Source organism: Armigeres subalbatus, chromosome 1 (assembly GCF_024139115.2).
Source record: "Armigeres subalbatus isolate Guangzhou_Male chromosome 1, GZ_Asu_2, whole genome shotgun sequence".
NCBI classification, from domain to species: Eukaryota; Metazoa; Arthropoda; class Insecta; order Diptera; family Culicidae; genus Armigeres; species Armigeres subalbatus.
In genome coordinates, this window is record NC_085139.1 from 220,856,636 (window position 1) to 220,876,341 (window position 19,706).

Sequence of the window (19,706 nt, forward strand, 5' to 3'; positions counted from 1 at the left end):
TAGGCATCATCAGGAAGCTCAAAAGCAACGAGACTAAACCCTGTTTTATCAGGACTTTGCAAATTGGGATTTGGTCAGAACATTATAATATTTTCAAGTTTGTTCCTTTTTGGACCACCCTAATGAACACCAATTTCCAGAGCAGTGCTTTGTTTGTGCAACAGCTTGAAACTATTTTATTAAGTTCAGATATGAAGAGACACTATGTTAATTACATGTTTTCTGTTGGTAAGTATACTCTAATTAACTACTTACATTTTATAGTTTTCTTTAACGTTTCCTTTCAATTTTACATGTACGATGGCGTGATCTACGGGCGGTTTATTCTATCCTACATGTTGATACGTTTAATTAGAAACAGTTTACAAAACAATAAAAATACCATTTTTTCACCCAAGGCACTTCGACACGATTCAAATATATATTTTTTCCGATAATTGAATCTATTAGTTCCGGCAGTATTCCAATAATTCACTATCAATTTTAATTAAGACCACTCGTCTCTTGTACGTTATAAGATTTGTTTTGTTTACCTTTTTTTCTGCCGCATCCTCCTTGCTCTGATATTCTCAATCCAGTTGAAACCCGGAATTGGGGGATAGCGAAGTTGGATTTTTCTCACAATCCGTACGTTAAACCTAACTTCGGAAGTGGTGCGCTGTTTTCATATCGCGAAGCGCTATTCAGCGCACCACTTCCGAAGTTAGGTTTAACGTACGGATTGTGAGAAAAATCCAACTTCGCTAGCACCCAATTTCGGGTTTCTACTGAATTGAGTATATACTCACGCATACTTACGTCCAGGCTGCTACCACTTCGCCTCGACAACATCGTTTGAGGCGAACGGATGCACCATGCGCCGGGTGCGCACAACTCAGGGTTTCTCGATGCCGGGTGGTAGCGGTGCCAACATTGACGCTTGTCAAAACGCCCCAATTAGCGAACGCCATTCGCTAGTTGGGGTGAGGTTGTGCCCCAATTAGCGAACGATCACTGTATAGGTACTTTTGGATTATAAATTTTAAAAATTTGAAGAAAATGCCTGCGACTTCAACAAATTCCCGGGGTTTTCCCGGTTTTTCCCGGTGATTTCGAATTCCCGGGTTTTTCCCGGTTTTCCCGGATTCCCGGGTGAGTGGCCACCCTGTTATATGAATCCTGTAACATAAGTGATGATTTACATAGAAAATTACAATGGTAGTCGAAAATATGTTCAAAGGGTGGTCCAAAATAAAAACAAGTGGTCCAAAATAAAATTAAAAAAATTCTTCATAATTTTTGATATTTTGTGTCTAATTGACTGATGTACGACAATTTTTACTAATGTTCCCTGTATTTAATTAAATGGGGACCTAATCAAATATAACCACAAAATCGAATTATTGCTGAAGAATAGTTGGGCCGGGCCAAAATACCTTCCTTACCCTATACGGTAAAAATGGTAATTGACTTAGAAACCTCGCGATTAATAACTGTGGAGAAGTGCTTAAGGCCTGAGGGGAGTTCTCTCGCGGTAGAGCGATATTTTCGAACTAAAATGTTTATAACTCAGAATTGGGAAGGAATCCCCCAACTGACAATCTCTTTCAATATATCAAGAAATGTTCCTAGAAAATTTCGTGCACATACTATTTTCCAAATTTGAATTAAGCTCCAAATACTGAACTGAGTCAAATAAGACAAATAAATCTCCGAGTATCTCCGGATACTCCTCCAGAAAATAATCCAAATACTCCTCTAGGAATTCTCCCAGATATTCGCCCAGAAATTCCTTCGAATCACTAGTCAACAGTGTTTTACTCCCTTCAACCATTCTTAGTGTACTTGAAAGATTTTTCTTCGCTGAATTCAGTCATGTATTCAGATTTTTTGTAACACGTCCAGTTTTTGAGAAAAAAGGGTTTAAATTCACAAAACTACGTATTCTTATGGGAATTTGGTTTCTCTGTTCTGTAAAGCTGGTTTTCGGTTTATAACTTTGAGAAAGAGGTTTGAATTATATAGAAGAAATCGTACAAGATCTAAGTAAGTTGTTGAATCTTATTTGACACGTTCAATTGTTGTGAAAAACGGAATTAAATTCACAAAAGTACGTATTTTCATAGGAATTTGTTTTCTCTCCTCTGCAAAGCTGAATTTCGGCTCCTCACTTTTAGAATAAAGTTTGAATTTTGTAGGATGGGCCTTGTAGAATGCATGTGGGTTGTTGGATTTCATTTGGCACGTACATTTGTTGAGAAAAACGGGATTTCATTCACAAAAGTACGTATTTTCATAGAAATTTGTTTTCTCTCCTCTACAAAGCTGAATTTCGGCTCCTCACTTTTAGAATAAAGTTTGAATTTGGTGAAATGGGTCTTATAGAATGCATGTGGGTTGTTGGATTTCATTTGGCACGTTCAATTGTTGTGAAAAACGGAATTAAATTCACAAAAGTACGTATTTTCATAGAAATTTGTTTTCTCTCCTCTGCAAAGCTGAATTTCGGCTCCTCACTTTTTGATCATTTGTTGGGAAAAACGGAATTAGGTTCACAAAAGTACGCATTTTCATAGAAATTTGTTAACTCTCCTCTACAAAGCTGAATTTCGGCTCCTCACTTTTAGAATAAAGTTTAAATTTTGTAGAATGGGCCTTGTAGAATGCATGTGGGTTGTTGTATTTCATTTGGCACGTTCAATTGTTGTGAAAAACGGAATTGAATTCACAAAAGTACGTCTTTTCATAGAAATTTGTTTTCTCTCCTCTACAAAGCTGAATTTCGGCTCCTCACTTTTAGAATAAAGTTTGAATTTTGTAGAATGGGCCTTTTAGAATGTATGTGGGTTGTTGGATTTCATTTGGCACGCACATTTCTTGTGAAAAACAGAATTTCATTCACAAAAGTACGTCTTTTCATAGAAATTTGTTTTCTCTCCTCTACAAAGCTGAATTTCGGCTCCTCACTTTTAGAGTAAAGTTTGAATTTGGTGAAATGGGTCTTGTAGAATGCATGTGGGTTGTTGGATTTCATTTGGCACGTTCAATTGTTGTGAAAAACGGAATTAAATTCACAAAAGTACGTATTTTCATAGGAATTTGTTTTCTCTCCTCTGCAAAGCTGAATTTCGGCTCCTCACTTTTAGAATAAAGTTTGAATTTTGTAGGATGGGCCTTGTAGAATACATTTGGATTGTTGGATTTCATTTGGCACGTTCATTTGTTGGGAAAAACGGAATTAAATTCACAAAAGTACGCATTTTCATAGAAATTTGTTTACTCTCCTCTACAAAGCTGAATTTCGGCTCCTCACTTTTAGAATAAAGTTTGAATTTTGTAGAATGGGCCTTGTAGAATGTATGTGGGTTGTTGGATTTCATTTGGCACGTTCAATTGTTGTGAAAAACGGAATTTCATTCACAAAAGTACGTATTTTCATAGGAATTTGTTTTCTCTCCTCTGCAGAACTGAATTTCGGCTCCTCACTTTTAGAATAAAGTTTGAATTTTGTAGGATGGGCCTTGTAGAATACATTTGGATTGTTGGATTTCATTTGGCACGTTCATTTGTTGGGAAAAACGGAATTAGGTTCACAAAAGTACGCATTTTCATAGAAATTTGTTAACTCTCCTCTACAAAGCTGAATTTCGGCTCCTCACTTTTAGAACAAAGTTTAAATTTTGTAGAATGGGCCTTGTAGAATGCATGTGGGTTGTTGTATTTCATTTGGCACGTTCAATTGTTGTGAAAAACGGAATTGAATTCACAAAATTACGTATTTTCATAGAAATTTGTTTTCTCTACTCTACAAAGCTGAATTTCGGCTCCTCACTTTTAGAATAAAGTTTGAATTTTGTAGAATGGGCCTTGTAGAATGCATGTGGGTTGTTGGATTTCATTTGGCACGTACATTTGTTGAGAAAAACGGGATTTCATTCACAAAAGTACGTATTTTCATAGAAATTTGTTTTCTCTCCTCTACAAAGCTGAATTTCGGCTCCTCACTTTTAGAATAAAGTTTGAATTTGGTGAAATGGGTCTTGTAGAATGCATGTGGGTTGTTGGATTTCATTTGGCACGTTCAATTGTTGTGAAAAACGGAATTAAATTCACAAAAGTACGTATTTTCATAGAAATTTGTTTTCTCTCCTCTACAAAGCTGAATTTCGGCTCCTCACTTTTAGAATAAAGTTTGAATTTTGTAGGATGGGCCTTGTAGAATACATTTGGATTGTTGGATTTCATTTGGCACGTTCAATTGTTGTGAAAAACGGAATTAAATTCACAAAAGTACGTATTTTCATAGGAATTTGTTTTCTCTCCTCTGCAAAGCTGAATTTCGGCTCCTCACTTTTAGAATAAAGTTTGAATTTTGTAGGATGGGCCTTGTAGAATACATTTGGATTGTTGGATTTCATTTGGCACGTTCATTTGTTGGGAAAAACGGAATTAAATTCACAAAAGTACGCATTTTCATAGAAATTTGTTAACTCTCCTCTACAAAGCTGAATTTCGGCTCCTCACTTTTAGAACAAAGTTTGAATTTTGTAGAATGGGCCTTGTAGAATGCATGTGGGTTGTTGGATTTCATTTGGCACGTTCAATTGTTGTGAAAAACGGAATTGAATTCACAAAAGTACGTATTTTCATAGAAATTTGTTTTCTCTCCTCTACAAAGCTGAATTTCGGCTCCTCACTTTTAGAATAATGTTTGAATTTTGTAGGATGGGCCTTGTAGAATGCATGTGGGTTGTTGGATTTCATTTGGCACGTTCATTTGTTGTGAAAAACGGAATTGAATTCACAAAAGTACGTATTTTCATAGAAATTTGTTTTCTCTCCTCTACAAAGCTGAATTTCGGCTCCTCACTTTTAGAACAAAGTTTGAATTTTTGTGAAATGGGTCTTGTAGAATGCATGTGGGTTGTTGGATTTCATTTGGCACGTTCAATTGTTGTGAAAAACGGAATTAAATTCACAAAAGTACGTATTTTCATAGAAATTTGTTTTCTCTCCTCTACAAAGCTGAATTTCGGCTCCTCACTTTTAGAATAAAGTTTGAATTTTGTAGGATGGGCCTTGTAGAATACATTTGGATTGTTGGATTTCATTTGGCACGTTCATTTGTTGGGAAAAACGGAATTAAATTCACAAAAGTACGTATTTTCATAGAAATTTGTTTTCTCTCCTCTGCAAAGCTGAATTTCGGCTCCTCACTTTTAGAATAAAGTTTGAATTTTGTAGGATGGGCCTTGTAGAATACATTTGGATTGTTGGATTTCATTTGGCACGTTCATTTGTTGGGAAAAACGGAATTAAATTCACAAAAGTACGCATTTTCATAGAAATTTGTTAACTCTCCTCTACAAAGCTGAATTTCGGCTCCTCACTTTTAGAACAAAGTTTGAATTTTGTAGAATGGGCCTTGTAGAATGCATGTGGGTTGTTGGATTTCATTTGGCACGTTCAATTGTTGTGAAAAACGGAATTGAATTCACAAAAGTACGTATTTTCATAGAAATTTGTTTTCTCTCCTCTACAAAGCTGAATTTCGGCTCCTCACTTTTAGAATAAAGTTTGAATTTTGTAGGATGGGTCTTGTAGAATGCATGTGGGTTGTTGGATTTCATTTGGCACGTTCATTTGTTGGGAAAAACGGAATTAAATTCACAAAAGTAATGCCAAATGAAATCCAACAACCCACATGCATTCTACAAGACCCATTCTACAAAATTCAAACTTTATTCTAAAAGTGAGGAGCCAAAATTCAGCTTTGCAGAGAAGAGAAACCAAATTTCTATGAAAAGACGTACTTTTGTGAATGAAATTCCGTCTTTCACAACAAATGTACGTGCCAAATGAAATCCAACAACCCACATGCATTCTACAAGGCCCATTCTACAAAATTCAAACTTTATTCTAAAAATGAGGAGCCGAAATTCAGCTTTGCAGTGGAAAGAAACCAAAATTCTATGAAAAGACGTACTTTTGTGAATGAAATTCCCTTATTCACAACAAATGTACGTGCCAAATAAAATCCAACAACCCACATGCATTCTACAAGGCCCATTCTACAAAATTCAAACTTTATTCTAAAAGTGAGGAGCCAAAATTCAGTTTTGCAGGGGAAATAAACCAAATTTCCATGAAAATACGTACTTTCATGAATTAAAATGCGTTTTTCTCAAAAACTGGACGTGTTACAGAAAATCTGAATACGTACCTGAATTCAGCGTAAAAAAATCTATTAAGTACATTAAAAATGGTTGAAGGGAGCGAAAAAACGTTCAATTTTGTTGGATAGTGATATTCATCCAGTTATTCCTCCAGGAACTCTTCCGAATATTCCTTCAAATATTCCTCCAGAATTTTCTCCCCATATTCCTCCAGGAATTCCTTCATATATTCAAGATATTCCTTCGAATATACCTCCAGGAACTCCTACGGATATTCGACCACGAATTTCTCCGAATATTCTTCCAGGAAGTTCACTGGATATTCCTCAAGAAATTCGTCCGGATATTCCTCCAGGAGTGCCTTCGAATATTTCTCCAGGAATTCCTTCGGAAATTCTTCCAGGAATTCTACCGGATATTCCTCCAGGAATTCGTCAGGATATTCTCCGGATATTTCTCCAGGAATTCCTCCGAATATTCCTCCAGATATTTCTTCGCATATTCCTCCAAGAAATCCTTCGAATATTCCTGCAAATATTGCTTCAGATATTCCTTCGGATAATCCTCCAGAAATTCGTCAGGATATTCGACCAAGAATTTTTCGGATGTTCCTCCAGGAATTCTTCCACATCTTCTTCTTCTTCTTCTTCTTCTTATGGGCATTACATCCCCACACTGGGACAGAGCCGCCTCGCAGCTTAGTGTTCATTAGGCACTTCCACAGTTATTAACTGCGAGGTTTCTAAGCCAGGTTACCATTTTTGCATTCGTATTATCATGAGGCTAGCACGATGATACTTTTATGCCCAGGGAAGTCGAGACAATTTCCAATCCAAAATCTTACATCTTACAATCTTACTGCACGGCTAAGGAAGGCCCCCTTTTTCTTCCACATATTACTGCGAAATTCCACTGGATATTCACCCTAGCGGCACTATATAGTCCTGTTTGGTTGCTGTAAAGCATTTATGACTGAATTTGGTCGTATATGAGTAATTTAAACTTAATTACAACATGTGTGCTGCTCAGGCTTCCAGGAATTTCTTCAGGAATTCCTCCGGATATTACTACAGAAATTCTTTCGAACACTTCACTAGCAATTCTTTCGGATATTCCATCAGAAATTCCTTCAGATATTTCTCCAGGAATGCGTTTGGATATTCCTCAGAGAATTCCTCTATATAGGGTCTGGGTCATTTGGCATAAAGTCATTTGGCATAACGCCATTTGGCATAAGGTCATTTGGCATAAAGGCCATTTGGCATAATGGTCATTTGGCATAACGGACATTTGGCATAATTTTGAACTGGTAAAAAGAGTGGGTCATTTGGCATAACGGACATTTGGCATAATTTCGAGCTGTGAAAGTGAAAGGGATATTTCATGTAATGTTTAGCGTAGATAAAGTAGGTCGAGGCTGTTTTCTGATAAATTTAGATTGATGGTAGACATTTTCCGGGATAACGAAATAACAAAACGGCAGAATTACTTCCGAGAGAGGGATCACATCCATCAATGACTTATTCCGGCCACATGCCTACTTTTAAAGTAGGGATTACACCCACCATTGCTTCAATCCGAGCATGCGCCGTAAGACCGGATCAAATCCACCATTGCCTTAATGCGGGTAAGCGCCTAACTTTAAAAACTCAAGCAACACACTTGTCGTAGACGAGTTACTAAAACCAATCAAGTCACATATGAGTTATTGCAACCAAATCAATCTGAATTGTGCTTTTCGGGGAAGAGATCACATCTACCATTGATTTATTCCCGACAAGCGCCTACTTATAAAGAAGGAGTCACATCTACCATTGCCATAATCCGAGCAGGACCTACTTTTAAAGAAGGGATCACATCCACCATTGCATTGCCACAATTCAGGCCACACACCTACTTTTAAAGAAGGGATTACATCTACCATTGCCTCAATCCGGGCAAGCACCTTCTTTTAAAGAAGGAATCACATCAACCATTGTCATAATCCGGGCAAGTGCCTACTTTTAAAGAAGGGATCATATCCACCATTGCCTCAATCCGGGCAAGCGCCTTTTTTTAAATAAGGAATCACATCCTCCATTGCCTCAATCCGGGCAAGCGCCTACTTTTAAAGAAGGAATCACATCCTCCATTGCCATAGTCCATGCAAGCGCCTACTTTTAAAGAAGGGATCGCATCCACCATGGCCTTAATCCGGGCATGCGCCTACTTTTAAAGAAGGGATCACTTCCACCATTGCCTCAATCCGGGCAAACGCCTTCTTTTAAAGAATGAATCAAATCCAACATTGTCATAATCCGGGCAAGCGCATACTTTTATAAAAGGGATCACATCCTCCATTGCCATAATCCATGCAAGCGCCTACTTTTAAAGAAGGGATCGCATCCACCATGGCCTTTATCCGGGCATGCGCCTACTTTTAAAGAAGGGATCACTTCCACCATTGCCTCAATCCGGGCAAACGTCTTCTTTTAAAGAAGGCATCACATCCACAATTGTCATAATCCGGACAAGCGCCTACTTTTAAAGAAGGGATCACATCAACCATTGCCATAATCTATGCAAGCGCCTACCTTTATAGAAGGGGTCGCATCCACCATGACCTTAATCCGGGCAAGCGCTTACTTTTAAAGAAGAGATCATATCCTCCATCGCCATGATCCGGGCAAGCACCTACTTTGAAGAAGGAATCACATCCACCATTATAATAATCCGGCCAAGCGCCTAATTTTAAAGAAGGGATCACATCATACATTGCCATAATCCATGCAAGCGCCTACATTTAAAGAAGGGATAGGATCCACCATGACCTTAATCCGGGCAAGCACCTACTTTTAAAGAAGGGATCACATCCTTCATTGCCATAATTCGGCAACACGCCTTCTCTTAAAGAGGGGATTATATCCGGGCATGCGCCTACTTTTGCATTGCATTGTAAATGCATTCTTTCCACGAGAGGACAATGTCTTTTTAATATTGTTATCGACGGGTTTTATATTTACTATTCCGGGGTGTTTCCCGCACCACTGAGTCACCATTTAGCGAACGCAAAGAAAAATTATGCCAAATGTCCGTTATGCCAAAAGACCCTTTTTTTGACGTTGGTTACAATTATGCCAAATGTCCGTTATGCCAAATGACCGTTATGCCAAATGGCCTTTATGCCAAATGACCTTATGCCAAATGGCGTTATGCCAAATGACTTTATGCCAAACGGCCCGCTCCCCTCTATATATATATCCCTTCGGGTATTCCTCCTAGAATTCTGCCAGCTGTTCCACCAGGAATTCTCGCTTAACTTTTGAAAAGGTCCTAAGTAACATTTTTTTCATGATTTAATCTGAATAATGCAATCAACATATTTCATGTTAATATGTTGATTGCAATACTCAAATTAAATCATGAAAAAAATGTTACTTAGAACCTTTTGAAAAGTTAAGCGAGAATTCCTCCGGTTATTTCTCCAGGAATTCGTCCGTATATTCCTTCAGGAATTCCTTCGGATCTTCCTCCAGGAATTCTTCCAGATTTTCATCCAGGAATTCCTCCGGATATTCTTCCAGTATTTTCTTCGGATATTCCTCCAGAAATTTTTCTGGATATTTTGCCATAAATTCTTCTATATATTTCACTTAAAATTCCTACAGAATGTCTTCCGGATATTTCTCCAGGAATGCCTCCCGATATTTCGCCAGGAATTCCATTGAATAGTCTTCAGGAAGAATTCCTGGAGAAATATCCGGAGGAATATTCGAATGAATTTCAGAAGGAATATCTGTAGGCAGGGATGGGAATGGTTGACATTTATTTTTACCATTCATTCTTCCATGCAATAACAGAAAAAACAAAACCACGGCAGCCGCAGCAGCAGCCACGCCAAGCAGACGACAGTCAGCTCATGTTTTGCCTTTCTCGTATACAAAGCATACGTAAAGGCTATATGTTCGCTCCAAAAACAAACTTTTTATAAAAGGCTCGGAGACCCATAGTGTTATATACCAATCGACTCAGCTCGACGAATTGAGGTGATGTGTGTGTGTGTGCGTGTGCGTGTGTGTGTGTGTGTGTATGTGTGTGTGTATGTGCGCACCAAAAGAGCAAAAAGTCTCGCTCACTTTTTTTGTACTTACCCTTGACCGATTTCTTCGCAACAGGTTGCATTTGACGCAGTATTCTGCCCCATTGTTTCCTATTGAAAATTGGCCGAATCGGACTATGGGCTTGGGAGTTATGGCCAAAATACTTTTTCTCATGAAAAAGCGCGTAAAAAGTCTAGCTCACTTTTTTTTGCACTGACCCTCAACCGATTTCCTCGCAACAGGTTGCATTCGACGCAGAATCCTTCCCGTTGTTTCCTATTGGAAATTGGCCGGATCAGACGATCAGTAATGCTCAAAATACTATTTTTTGTACCGCACGAGAAAGGCATCATCACCGCTAGGTGGATTAATCTAGTTTTTTTTTCAATTTTCTTTTCCCACAATTAACGTTTTCGTACAATAATTTCACAATGTATAACCGTATTTACGTATAATATTTGGTGGAATTCCTCCGGATATTCTTCAAGTATTTTCTTCGGAAATTTCTCCAGGAATTCCTCTGGATATACTTCATGAATCCTGGAGGAATATTGAAAGGAATTTGTGGAAGAATATTTGGATGAATTCCTCTAGAAGAATAATTGTCACTGAGACTGGACCACTATTTGCAGGAGGTTCACAAAAATGCCTAAATTCATATTCATTCGAAAGCTTTCGGCGAGTATATGAATAATCCGAGTTAAATTCCTCGGAAAGATGAACCCTTTTATTAGTTATACACGAAATCACTTTTATGGACCCTCGATTTTTGTCAAATCTTGACTCACCAAAACTGTCATAACTCCTTCATTTCTCAACCGATCTTAGATCGTTGGAAAGAGGAAAAGTGTGGCCACGATTTGCAATTATAAAAAAAATGGAGGCAGCCATATTAAATGTGGCAACCATCTTGGATTTACAATGTTATGAAAACTCATATGTGAATATGTACGTTATGAGGAAGATATTGATTTGGAAAATGTATTGGAGGTAACCACTTTCCCTTCGATGGGACTCGAACCCATGACCCTACAGTACGCTAGACTGGTGCTTTAACCAACTAAACTACGAAGGACCTCCGTCGGCCTTCGCAACCTAGCTGCTACTGAACGAGCTCGAGATTCCCAAATTGGGCGCATAGTCAAATCACTCGCAATCCATTTCTCAAGCCAATACTTCCACATGTGTATAGTACACGTCCACATTGGAGGAGCGTGAGTATTTAGAATGTCTGGCGGCTATACACATTCTTCATCAGCAACTGTGAGGTTGTGTAAGCTATTTGCCAGTCGGTCGTCAAGCTCAAACCCGACCGCACTGCGTAGGCAAGAACACGCAACTCAGGTTCAGTTCAATCAAAGTTAATACACACATGTGGAAGTATTGGCTTGAGAAATGGATTGTGAGTGATTTGACTATGCGTCCAATTTGGGAATCTCGAGCTCGTTCAGTAGCCGCTAGGTTGCGAAGGCCGACGGAGGTCCTTCGTAGCTTAGTCAGTGGTGGAAATCTATGAACCTTGCCCACAAAATGAGAAGTAGGCAATGTGAAATACTCGCGAACACTTGTTTTGCCGTTTCCTTGCCTACCTACTACTCGCAGAGAAAACTGAAAAACGAACCCCGAAAAATGTTTTCGAAGCTTCGCGAGTCATTCGGGTTAATTTGCAAAATGCCATAAAACAACTTCGGAACATGTTTATCACGGATGTTCGAGGTGTTCGAGCAAGAACACCTTTGTTTATAGTTATTGTGTTTATCACAAGTGAAATTTATCCATTGTATTCGAAATAACCACAAATACTCGCGACCGTGATTTTTACTCCCGAACAAAATATTGCCCTGCTTTTTTACTTTGCTCTGCCCGTACTCGCGAACAAAGCAAGCACCAGAAAATTGTAGGCAGTAGGTTCGCGCGAGTGTGGCATTTTTGGTAGGCCCAATTACACTCTCTTCTTACTCGTGAAGCGAGTATTTCCATCACTGAGCTTAGTTGGTTAAAGCACCAGTCTAGCGTACTGTAGGGTCATGGGTTCGAGTCCCATCGAAGGGAAATTGGTTACCTCCAATACATTTCCCAAATCAATATCTTCCACATAACGTACATATTCACATATGAGTTTTCATAACATTGTAAATTAACGTCCAAGTCGGGTGGTTTAATCCCCGGAAATAGGCAATTAACTTTGATTGAACAAAAACATCTTGGACTTATTTTTTTTAATTATTTTTTTTCCTGAAAAAGGATTCCTGAAGTAATTTCCGGAGAAACTCCTGGAAGAATATTTAGCGGAAAATATTTGTCTTATTAATCCTATTTGTCCTTTTTGCCCTTTTTGTCCTATTTGTCTTATTTGTCCTATTTGTGCTATTTGTCCTATTAGTCTTATTGGTCTTATTGGTCTTATTTGTCTTTTTTGTCTTTTTTGTCTTAATTGTCTTATTTGTCTTATTTGTCTTATTTGTCTTATTTGTCTTATTATTTGTCTTATTTGTCTTATTTGTCTTATTTGTCTCATTTGCCTCATTTGTCTTATTTGTCTTATTTGTATTATTTGTCTTATTTGTCTTATTTGTCTCATATGTCTTATTTGTCTTATTTGTCTTATTTGTCTTATTTGTCTTATTTGTCTTATTTGTCTTATTTGTCTTATTTGTCTTATTTGTCTTATTTGTCTTATTTGTCTCATTTGTCTCATTTGTCTTATTTGTCTTATTTGTCTTATTTGTCTTATTTGTCTTATTTGTCTTATTTGTCTTATTTGTCTTATTTGTCTTATTTGTCTTATTTGTCTTATTTGTCTTATTTGTCTTATTTGTCTTATTTGTCTTATTTGTCTTTTTGTCTTATTTGTCTTATTTGTCTTATTTGTCTTATTTGTCTTATTTGTCTTATTTGTCTTATTTGTCTAATTTGTCTTATTTGTCTTATTTGTCTTATTTGTCTTATTTGTCTTATTTGTCTTATTTGTCTTATTTGTCTTATTTGTCTTATTTGTCTTATTTGTCTTATTTGTCTTATTTGTCTTATTTGTCTTATTTGTCTTATTTGTCTTATTTGTCTTATTTGTCTTATTTGTCTTATTTGTCTTATTTGTCTTATTTGTCTTATTTGTCTTATTTGTCTTATTTGTCTTATTTGTCTTATTTGTCTTATTTGTCTTATTTGTCTTATTTGTCTTATTTGTCTTATTTGTCTTATTTGTCTTATTTGTCTTATTTGTCTTATTTGTCTTATTTGTCTTATTTGTCTTATTTGTCTTATTTGTCTTATTTGTCTTATTTGTCTTATTTGTCTTATTTGTCTTATTTGTCTTATTTGTCTTATTTGTCTTATTTGTCTTATTTGTCTTATTTGTCTTATTTGTCTTATTTGTCTTATTTGTCTTATTTGTCTTATTTGTCTTATTTGTCTTATTTGTCTTATTTGTCTTATTTGTCTTATTTGTCTTATTTGTCTTATTTGTCTTATTTGTCTTATTTGTCTTATTTGTCTAATTTGTCTTATTTGTCTTATTTGTCTTATTTGTCTTATTTGTCTTATTTGTCTTATTTGTCTTATTTGTCTTATTTGTCTTATTTGTCTTATTTGTCTTATTTGTCTAATTTGTCTTATTTGTCTTATTTGTCTTATTTGTCTTATTTGTCTTATTTGTCTTATTTGTCTTATTTGTCTTATTTGTCTTATTTGTCTTATTTGTCTTATTTGTCTAATTTGTCTTATTTGTCTTATTTGTCCTATTTGTCTTATTTGTCTTATTTGTCTTATTTGTCTTATTTGTCTTATTTGTCTTATTTGTCTTATTTGTCTTATTTGTTTTATTTGTCTTATTTGTCTAATTTGTCTTATTTGTCTTATTTGTCTTATTTGTCTTATTTGTCTTATTTGTCTTATTTGTCTTATTTGTCTTATTTGTCTTATTTGAATAATTCAGTATTGAACACATTCAGATGATTCAGGAAGATAAATTTCATCGACAACCTTACGCATAAGATAATTCTGGATAGCCACATGATGTACAGATGCCATGTAGGTCATAATCCCGAAGTCTAATTATCTATAAAGTACCCTTGTTTTAAAGAGAGTGTTTAGGTCCAAGAGAACTAATTAAGGGCAGCTTTCGTTTATCACATTTTTTTTCTTAGAGTACCATCGAGTGAACATTAGATAAGCCACTTTCCATTTCAATTTAGAACAGATTATCTATTTTCTCTATGAAATAATATACGCAGATTAACTTCATGGATTCAGCTGTGGGACGCTAACCCCTCATCAATTTCATAAGATGATGGCTCTCTCTTGGAAATAACCGGTCTAAAAGCCCCATGATATTGGAGCTTTGCTTTAACAATCAATCATCGTTCACGTGGAAGAAGGATTACCTACCCAGAATCAATTTTCACAGAATTCAAAACCTATTATACATCCTACTATGCATCATGCATTATCGAAGCAGTTTCCCTATCAGGTATCTGCCAGTGATATGGCTGTGTATGGCAATGTTTCTGTTTTTTTGCTTCGATTAGATACCCTTCTTTGGTCCACACACATGATCGTATCGTAGGTGAATGAAAACTTCCTTGCATTCATTCTGGCAGCGCTTGTATGCTCGGAGGCGATGATGGTAGCAATAGAGACCGCACAATAATGTTCTTATCCTTTATTTCGGTACGAAAGCACACTTCTCGTCCAGCTTTATTTCCGTACATAATGTAAGGTAATCCTTCTAGAGAAGAAAAAAAAATCAAAGAACCTCGTTCAAAACCAAGTTGCCTCAGCTTGCTCGACGAACACAAAACCACTGTCCCGTCCATGTGTGTAATTCGATGGAAATTTCCAGCTCAAATCTTGACCACGCTCTTCAAATCCGGATCAAAGAAGACCACGCGCGCCGCCGTCGTGTCGGAAGCACACGCTCCGCTCAATAGCTGGGCAGGTATCCGAGCGGAACCGGAAGCGGAGATCCTCCGGGAGGGGTCCGGGGTGGTTGAGCGCAACACGGTTTGCGACAGTGCTGTGTTCCGTTGCTGTCGTTACGACGACGCTCCCGGAAAGTGGGGTGTGGGTAGATGTAGGCAATGCTTGGCCTAGCCTGTGCCAAGCCACCACCAGGCTCGACCCTGAGCTGGTAATGAGATGCGACAGGAATGAAACGCAAGCTTCCCATGTTTTGCATAATGGCGCATAATTTTCCGACCGAGTGGGTGGTGGCGGTATATATTCGTGGTGTTCGGCGGGGAAAACGGTTCCCCATGCGCCTGGGGGACTGGAAGAGGCGGACGTTCGTTCGTCAATCACTGCTAACGGATAGAAATTCACGAAGCGTTACAGAGTCGGAAAAGTGCCGGAATTGTTGGCATCAGCCATTGGTGCCATCCGAGCCAGATGGAACATTTAGAGATGCTTTCCGGTTTCTATTAGTTTCCAGATTGTAGTTAAAGTTAATTAGATAAGTTTTATTTTTGTATTTCTGAGCCAACTGAGGAACGTTATTGAAATAGATGACTGTCAAGCTATTTCAAAATTAGCATATCGGCGCCATGGTGCCTCTTAAATAAGGAATGGAATAGAAAAAAAACAAACGAAGGATTGATGAAAATAGCACTGATAAGAGAAAAGGTTACATTATTTGTCTTCATTCATACACATTGTAAGAGCCCTCCTCGAACACAAATGGTGCGAGCACATTGGACGAGCAAGGACTGTTTATTCTATTGAGAGGATACTTTTCCATGGCGATATGAAACAGACAGATTAGTCAATTTTGATAGAATTTGCTTTATCTTGTATTACAATACACTGTCATTCAAGTGTTATTTTTGGTCGGCGATAAAACAGTTTGAGTTCAACAAAATGGCGCCTATTGTGTTCTCGAATCTATACAAATAAAAATTAATTTCTGTTTGTCTGACCCTTTTTTTTCTAATTTCGTTTATTTGGTAGGCTCAGGCGTGTATAACACTTTACGGAGCCATGTTTCTTTTCTTTGTGATATATACAATCAATATGCGGTCGGGGAAGGTTCTTAAGATGGTTCGGGACCCCTCTCCCCTTTGGAAAGGGGGGCTCCCATACAAATTGCACACCAATTTCTTCATAACTCGAGAATTAACCCTCTACAACCCAAATTTTTGTTTTCGATCAAAATCACTAATTTGCTTTCTAAAATCGATTTAAGCACGGTTCGGGCATTAAAAATTTTAATTCGTGATTTTGTCAATTTCACTCATTGAGTTTTTAGAATTTTATTTTTCAAGTTTTTATTCAATCAATTAATTTCTTGAATCTATTAACCTTTTCTGATTTTTCAACATATTTAGAGTTTGAAAACTCTTATTCAATGCTAACTTATTGCACTTTTTTAATTTTCAGTGTTATTTTTTTATTTTCGCTGTAACGAGTTGGATAAATAATTTAGAGTGTAACATTCACAACTATAACCTTCTATTGAATAAGGTTAGGGGCTGTCCATATACCACGTGAACAGTTTAGGAGGAGGGGGAGTATGTCGATTCTTCACGGTCCATACACATTTTTGGAAATTTATATGAGCAAATGTCCACGCTAGGAAAAGGGGGTATCTAAATCTGATCAAAACTGGTCCACGTGGTATATAAACAGCCCCTTAGTTGTAGAAAAATACTAAACTACAAATATTTCACTCTTTAAAGGTATACAGGCGAAAACACGGAAGAAGAAAATATTACTCAATTTTCAATATTTTTTTATAAATGTGCGAAAACTAACTTTAAACCACATTTAAACATGCATTGAAGTTTATATTATTGATCAACATCAAAAACTTTTTGAAATCTGGTCTACTGAAAATTATAAAAAATAATCAAAATACCCAAATACTTGAACGAGCAAAAGACGTATTATTCTGTCACTTCTCCTTTCAAGAGATTCGGAAGCCTCCTTTCAAGAGACTCGGAAGCCTCCTTTGAAGAGACTCGGTAGCCTCCTTTCAAAAGATTCGGAAGCTGCCTTTCAAGAGACTCGGAAGCCTCCTTTCAAGAGGCTCGGAAGCCTCCTTTGAAGAGACTCGGAAGCCTCCTTTCAAAAGACTCGGAAGCCTCCTTTCAAGAGACTCGGAACCCTCCTTCCAAAAGACTCGGAAGCCTCTTATCAAGAGACTCAGAAGCCTCCTTTCAAGAGACTCGGAAGCCTCCTTTCAGGAGACTCGGAAGCCTCCTTTCAAGAGGTTCGGAAGCCTCCTTTCAAGAGAATCGAAAGCCTTCTTTCAAGAGACTCGGAAGCCTCCTTTCAAGAGGTTCAGAAGCCTCCTTTCAAGAGGCTCGGAAGCCTCCTTTGAAGAGACTCGGTAGCCTCCTTTCAAGAGACTCGGAAGCCTTCTTTCAAGGGACTCGGAAGCCTCCTTTCAAGTGGCTCGGAAGCCTCCTTTCAAGACACTCGCAACCCTCCTGTCAAGAGACTCTGAAGCCTCTTATCAAGAGACTTGGAAGCTGCCTTTCAAGAGACTCGGAACCCTCCTTCCAAAAGACTCGGAAGCCTCCTTTCAAGAGACTCGGAAACCTCCTTTCAAGAGAATCGGAAGCCTTCTTTCAAGAGACTCGGAAGCCTTCTTTCAAGAGGTTCGGAAGCCTCCTTTCAAGAGGCTCGGAAGCCTCCTTTGAAGAGACTCGGTAGCCTCCTTTCAAAAGACTCGGAAGCTTCCTTTCAAGAGACTCGGAACCCTCCTTCCAAGAGACTCGGAAGCCTCCTTTCAAGAGACTCGGAAGCCTCATTTCAAGAGAATCGGAAGCCTTCTTTCAAGGGACTCGGAAGCCTCCTTTCAAGTGGCTCGGAAGCCTCCTTTCAAGAGACTCGGAACTCTCCTTTCAAGAGACTCGGAACCCTCCTTTCAAGAGACTCTGAAGCCTCTTATCAAGAGACTTGGAAGCTGCCTTTCAAGAGACTCGGAACCCTCCTTCCAAAAGACTCGGAAGCCTCTTATCAAGAGACTCAGAAGCCTCCTTTCAAGAGGCTCGGAAGCCTCTTTTCAAGAGATTCGGAAGCCTCCTTTCAAGAGAATCGGAAGCCTTCTTTCAAGAGACTCGGAAGCCTCCTTTCAAGAGACTCGGAAGCCTCCTTTCAAGAGGCTCGGAAGGCTCATATGAAGAGACTCGGAAGCCTCCTTTCAAGAGACTCGGAAGCCTCCTTTCAAGAGAATCGGAAGCCTCCTTTCAAGAGGCTCGGACGCCTCCTTTCAAGAGGCTCGGAAATCTCCTTTCAAGAGACTCGGAAGCCTTCTTTCGAGAGAATCGAAAGCCTCCTTTCAAGAGGCTCGGAAGCCTCCTTTGAAGAGACTCGGAAGCCTCCTTTCAAGAGACTGGGAAGCCTCTTATCAAGAGACTCGGAAGCCTCTTTTCAAGAGACTCGGGAGCCTCCTTTCAAGAGGCTCGGAAGCTTCCTTTCAAGATGCTCGGAATCTTGCTTTCAAGAGGCTCGGAAGCTCTTATCAAGAGATTTGGAATCCTCCTTTCAAGAGACTCGGAACCCTCCTTCCAAAAGACTCGGAAGCCTCCTTTCAAGAGACTCGGAAGCCTCCTTTCAAGAGGCTCGAAAGCCTCCTTTCAAGAGACTCGGAAGCCTCATTTCAAGAGGCTCGGAAGCATCCTTTCAAGAGGTTCGGAAGCCTCCTTTCAAGAGGCTCGGAAGCCTCCTTTGAAGAGACTCGGTAGCCTCCTTTCAAGAGAATCGAAAGCCTCCTTTCAAGAGACTCGGAAGCCTCCTTTCAAGAGGCTCGGAAATCTCCTTTCAAGAGACTCGGAAGCCTTCTTTCAAGAGAATCGGAACCCTCCTTTCAAGAGGCTCGGAAACCTCTTATCAAGAGACTCGGAAGCCTCCTTTCCAGAGACTGACTCGGAGGCCTCGTATCAAGAGGCTCGGAAGCCTCCTTTCAAGAGGCTCGAAAGCCTCCTTTCAAGAGGCTCGGAAGCCTCCTTTCAAGATGCTCGGAATCTTCTTTTCAAGAGGCTCGGAAGCTCTTATCAAGAGATTTGGAATCCTCCTTTCAAGAGACTCGGAACCCTCCTTCCAAAAGACTCGGAAGCCTCCTTTCAAGAGACTCGGAAGCCTCCTTTCAAGAGGCTCGAAAGCCTCCTTTCAAGAGACTCGGAAGCCTCATTTCAAGAGGCTCGGAAGCCTCCTTTCAAGAGGCTCGGAAGCCTCCTTTCAAGAGGCTCGGAACCATCCATTCAAGAGGCTCGGAAGCCTCCTTTCAAGAGACTCGGAAGCCTCCTTTTAAGAGGCTCGGAAGCCTCCTTTCAAGAGGTTTGGAAGCCTCCTTTCAAGAGACTTGAAAGCCTCCTTTCAAGAGGTTTGGAAGCCTCCTTTCAAGAGACTCGAAAGCCTCCTTTCAAGAGGTTTGGAAGCCTCCTTTCAAGAGGTTTGGAAGCCTCCTTTCAAGAGGCTCGGAAGCCTCCTTTCAAGAGGTTTGGAAGCCTCCTTTCAAGAGGCTCGGAAGCCT

General features: G+C 38.8%; 1 protein-coding gene across 2 annotated transcripts in view; it reads right to left on the bottom strand.

Moving 5' to 3' along the window:
- The window catches only part of LOC134205789 (protein-tyrosine sulfotransferase), a 463,178-nt gene that overhangs the window by 373,582 nt on the left and 69,890 nt on the right, over positions 1-19,706 (bottom strand). The gene's annotated exons all lie outside the window — the stretch shown is intronic.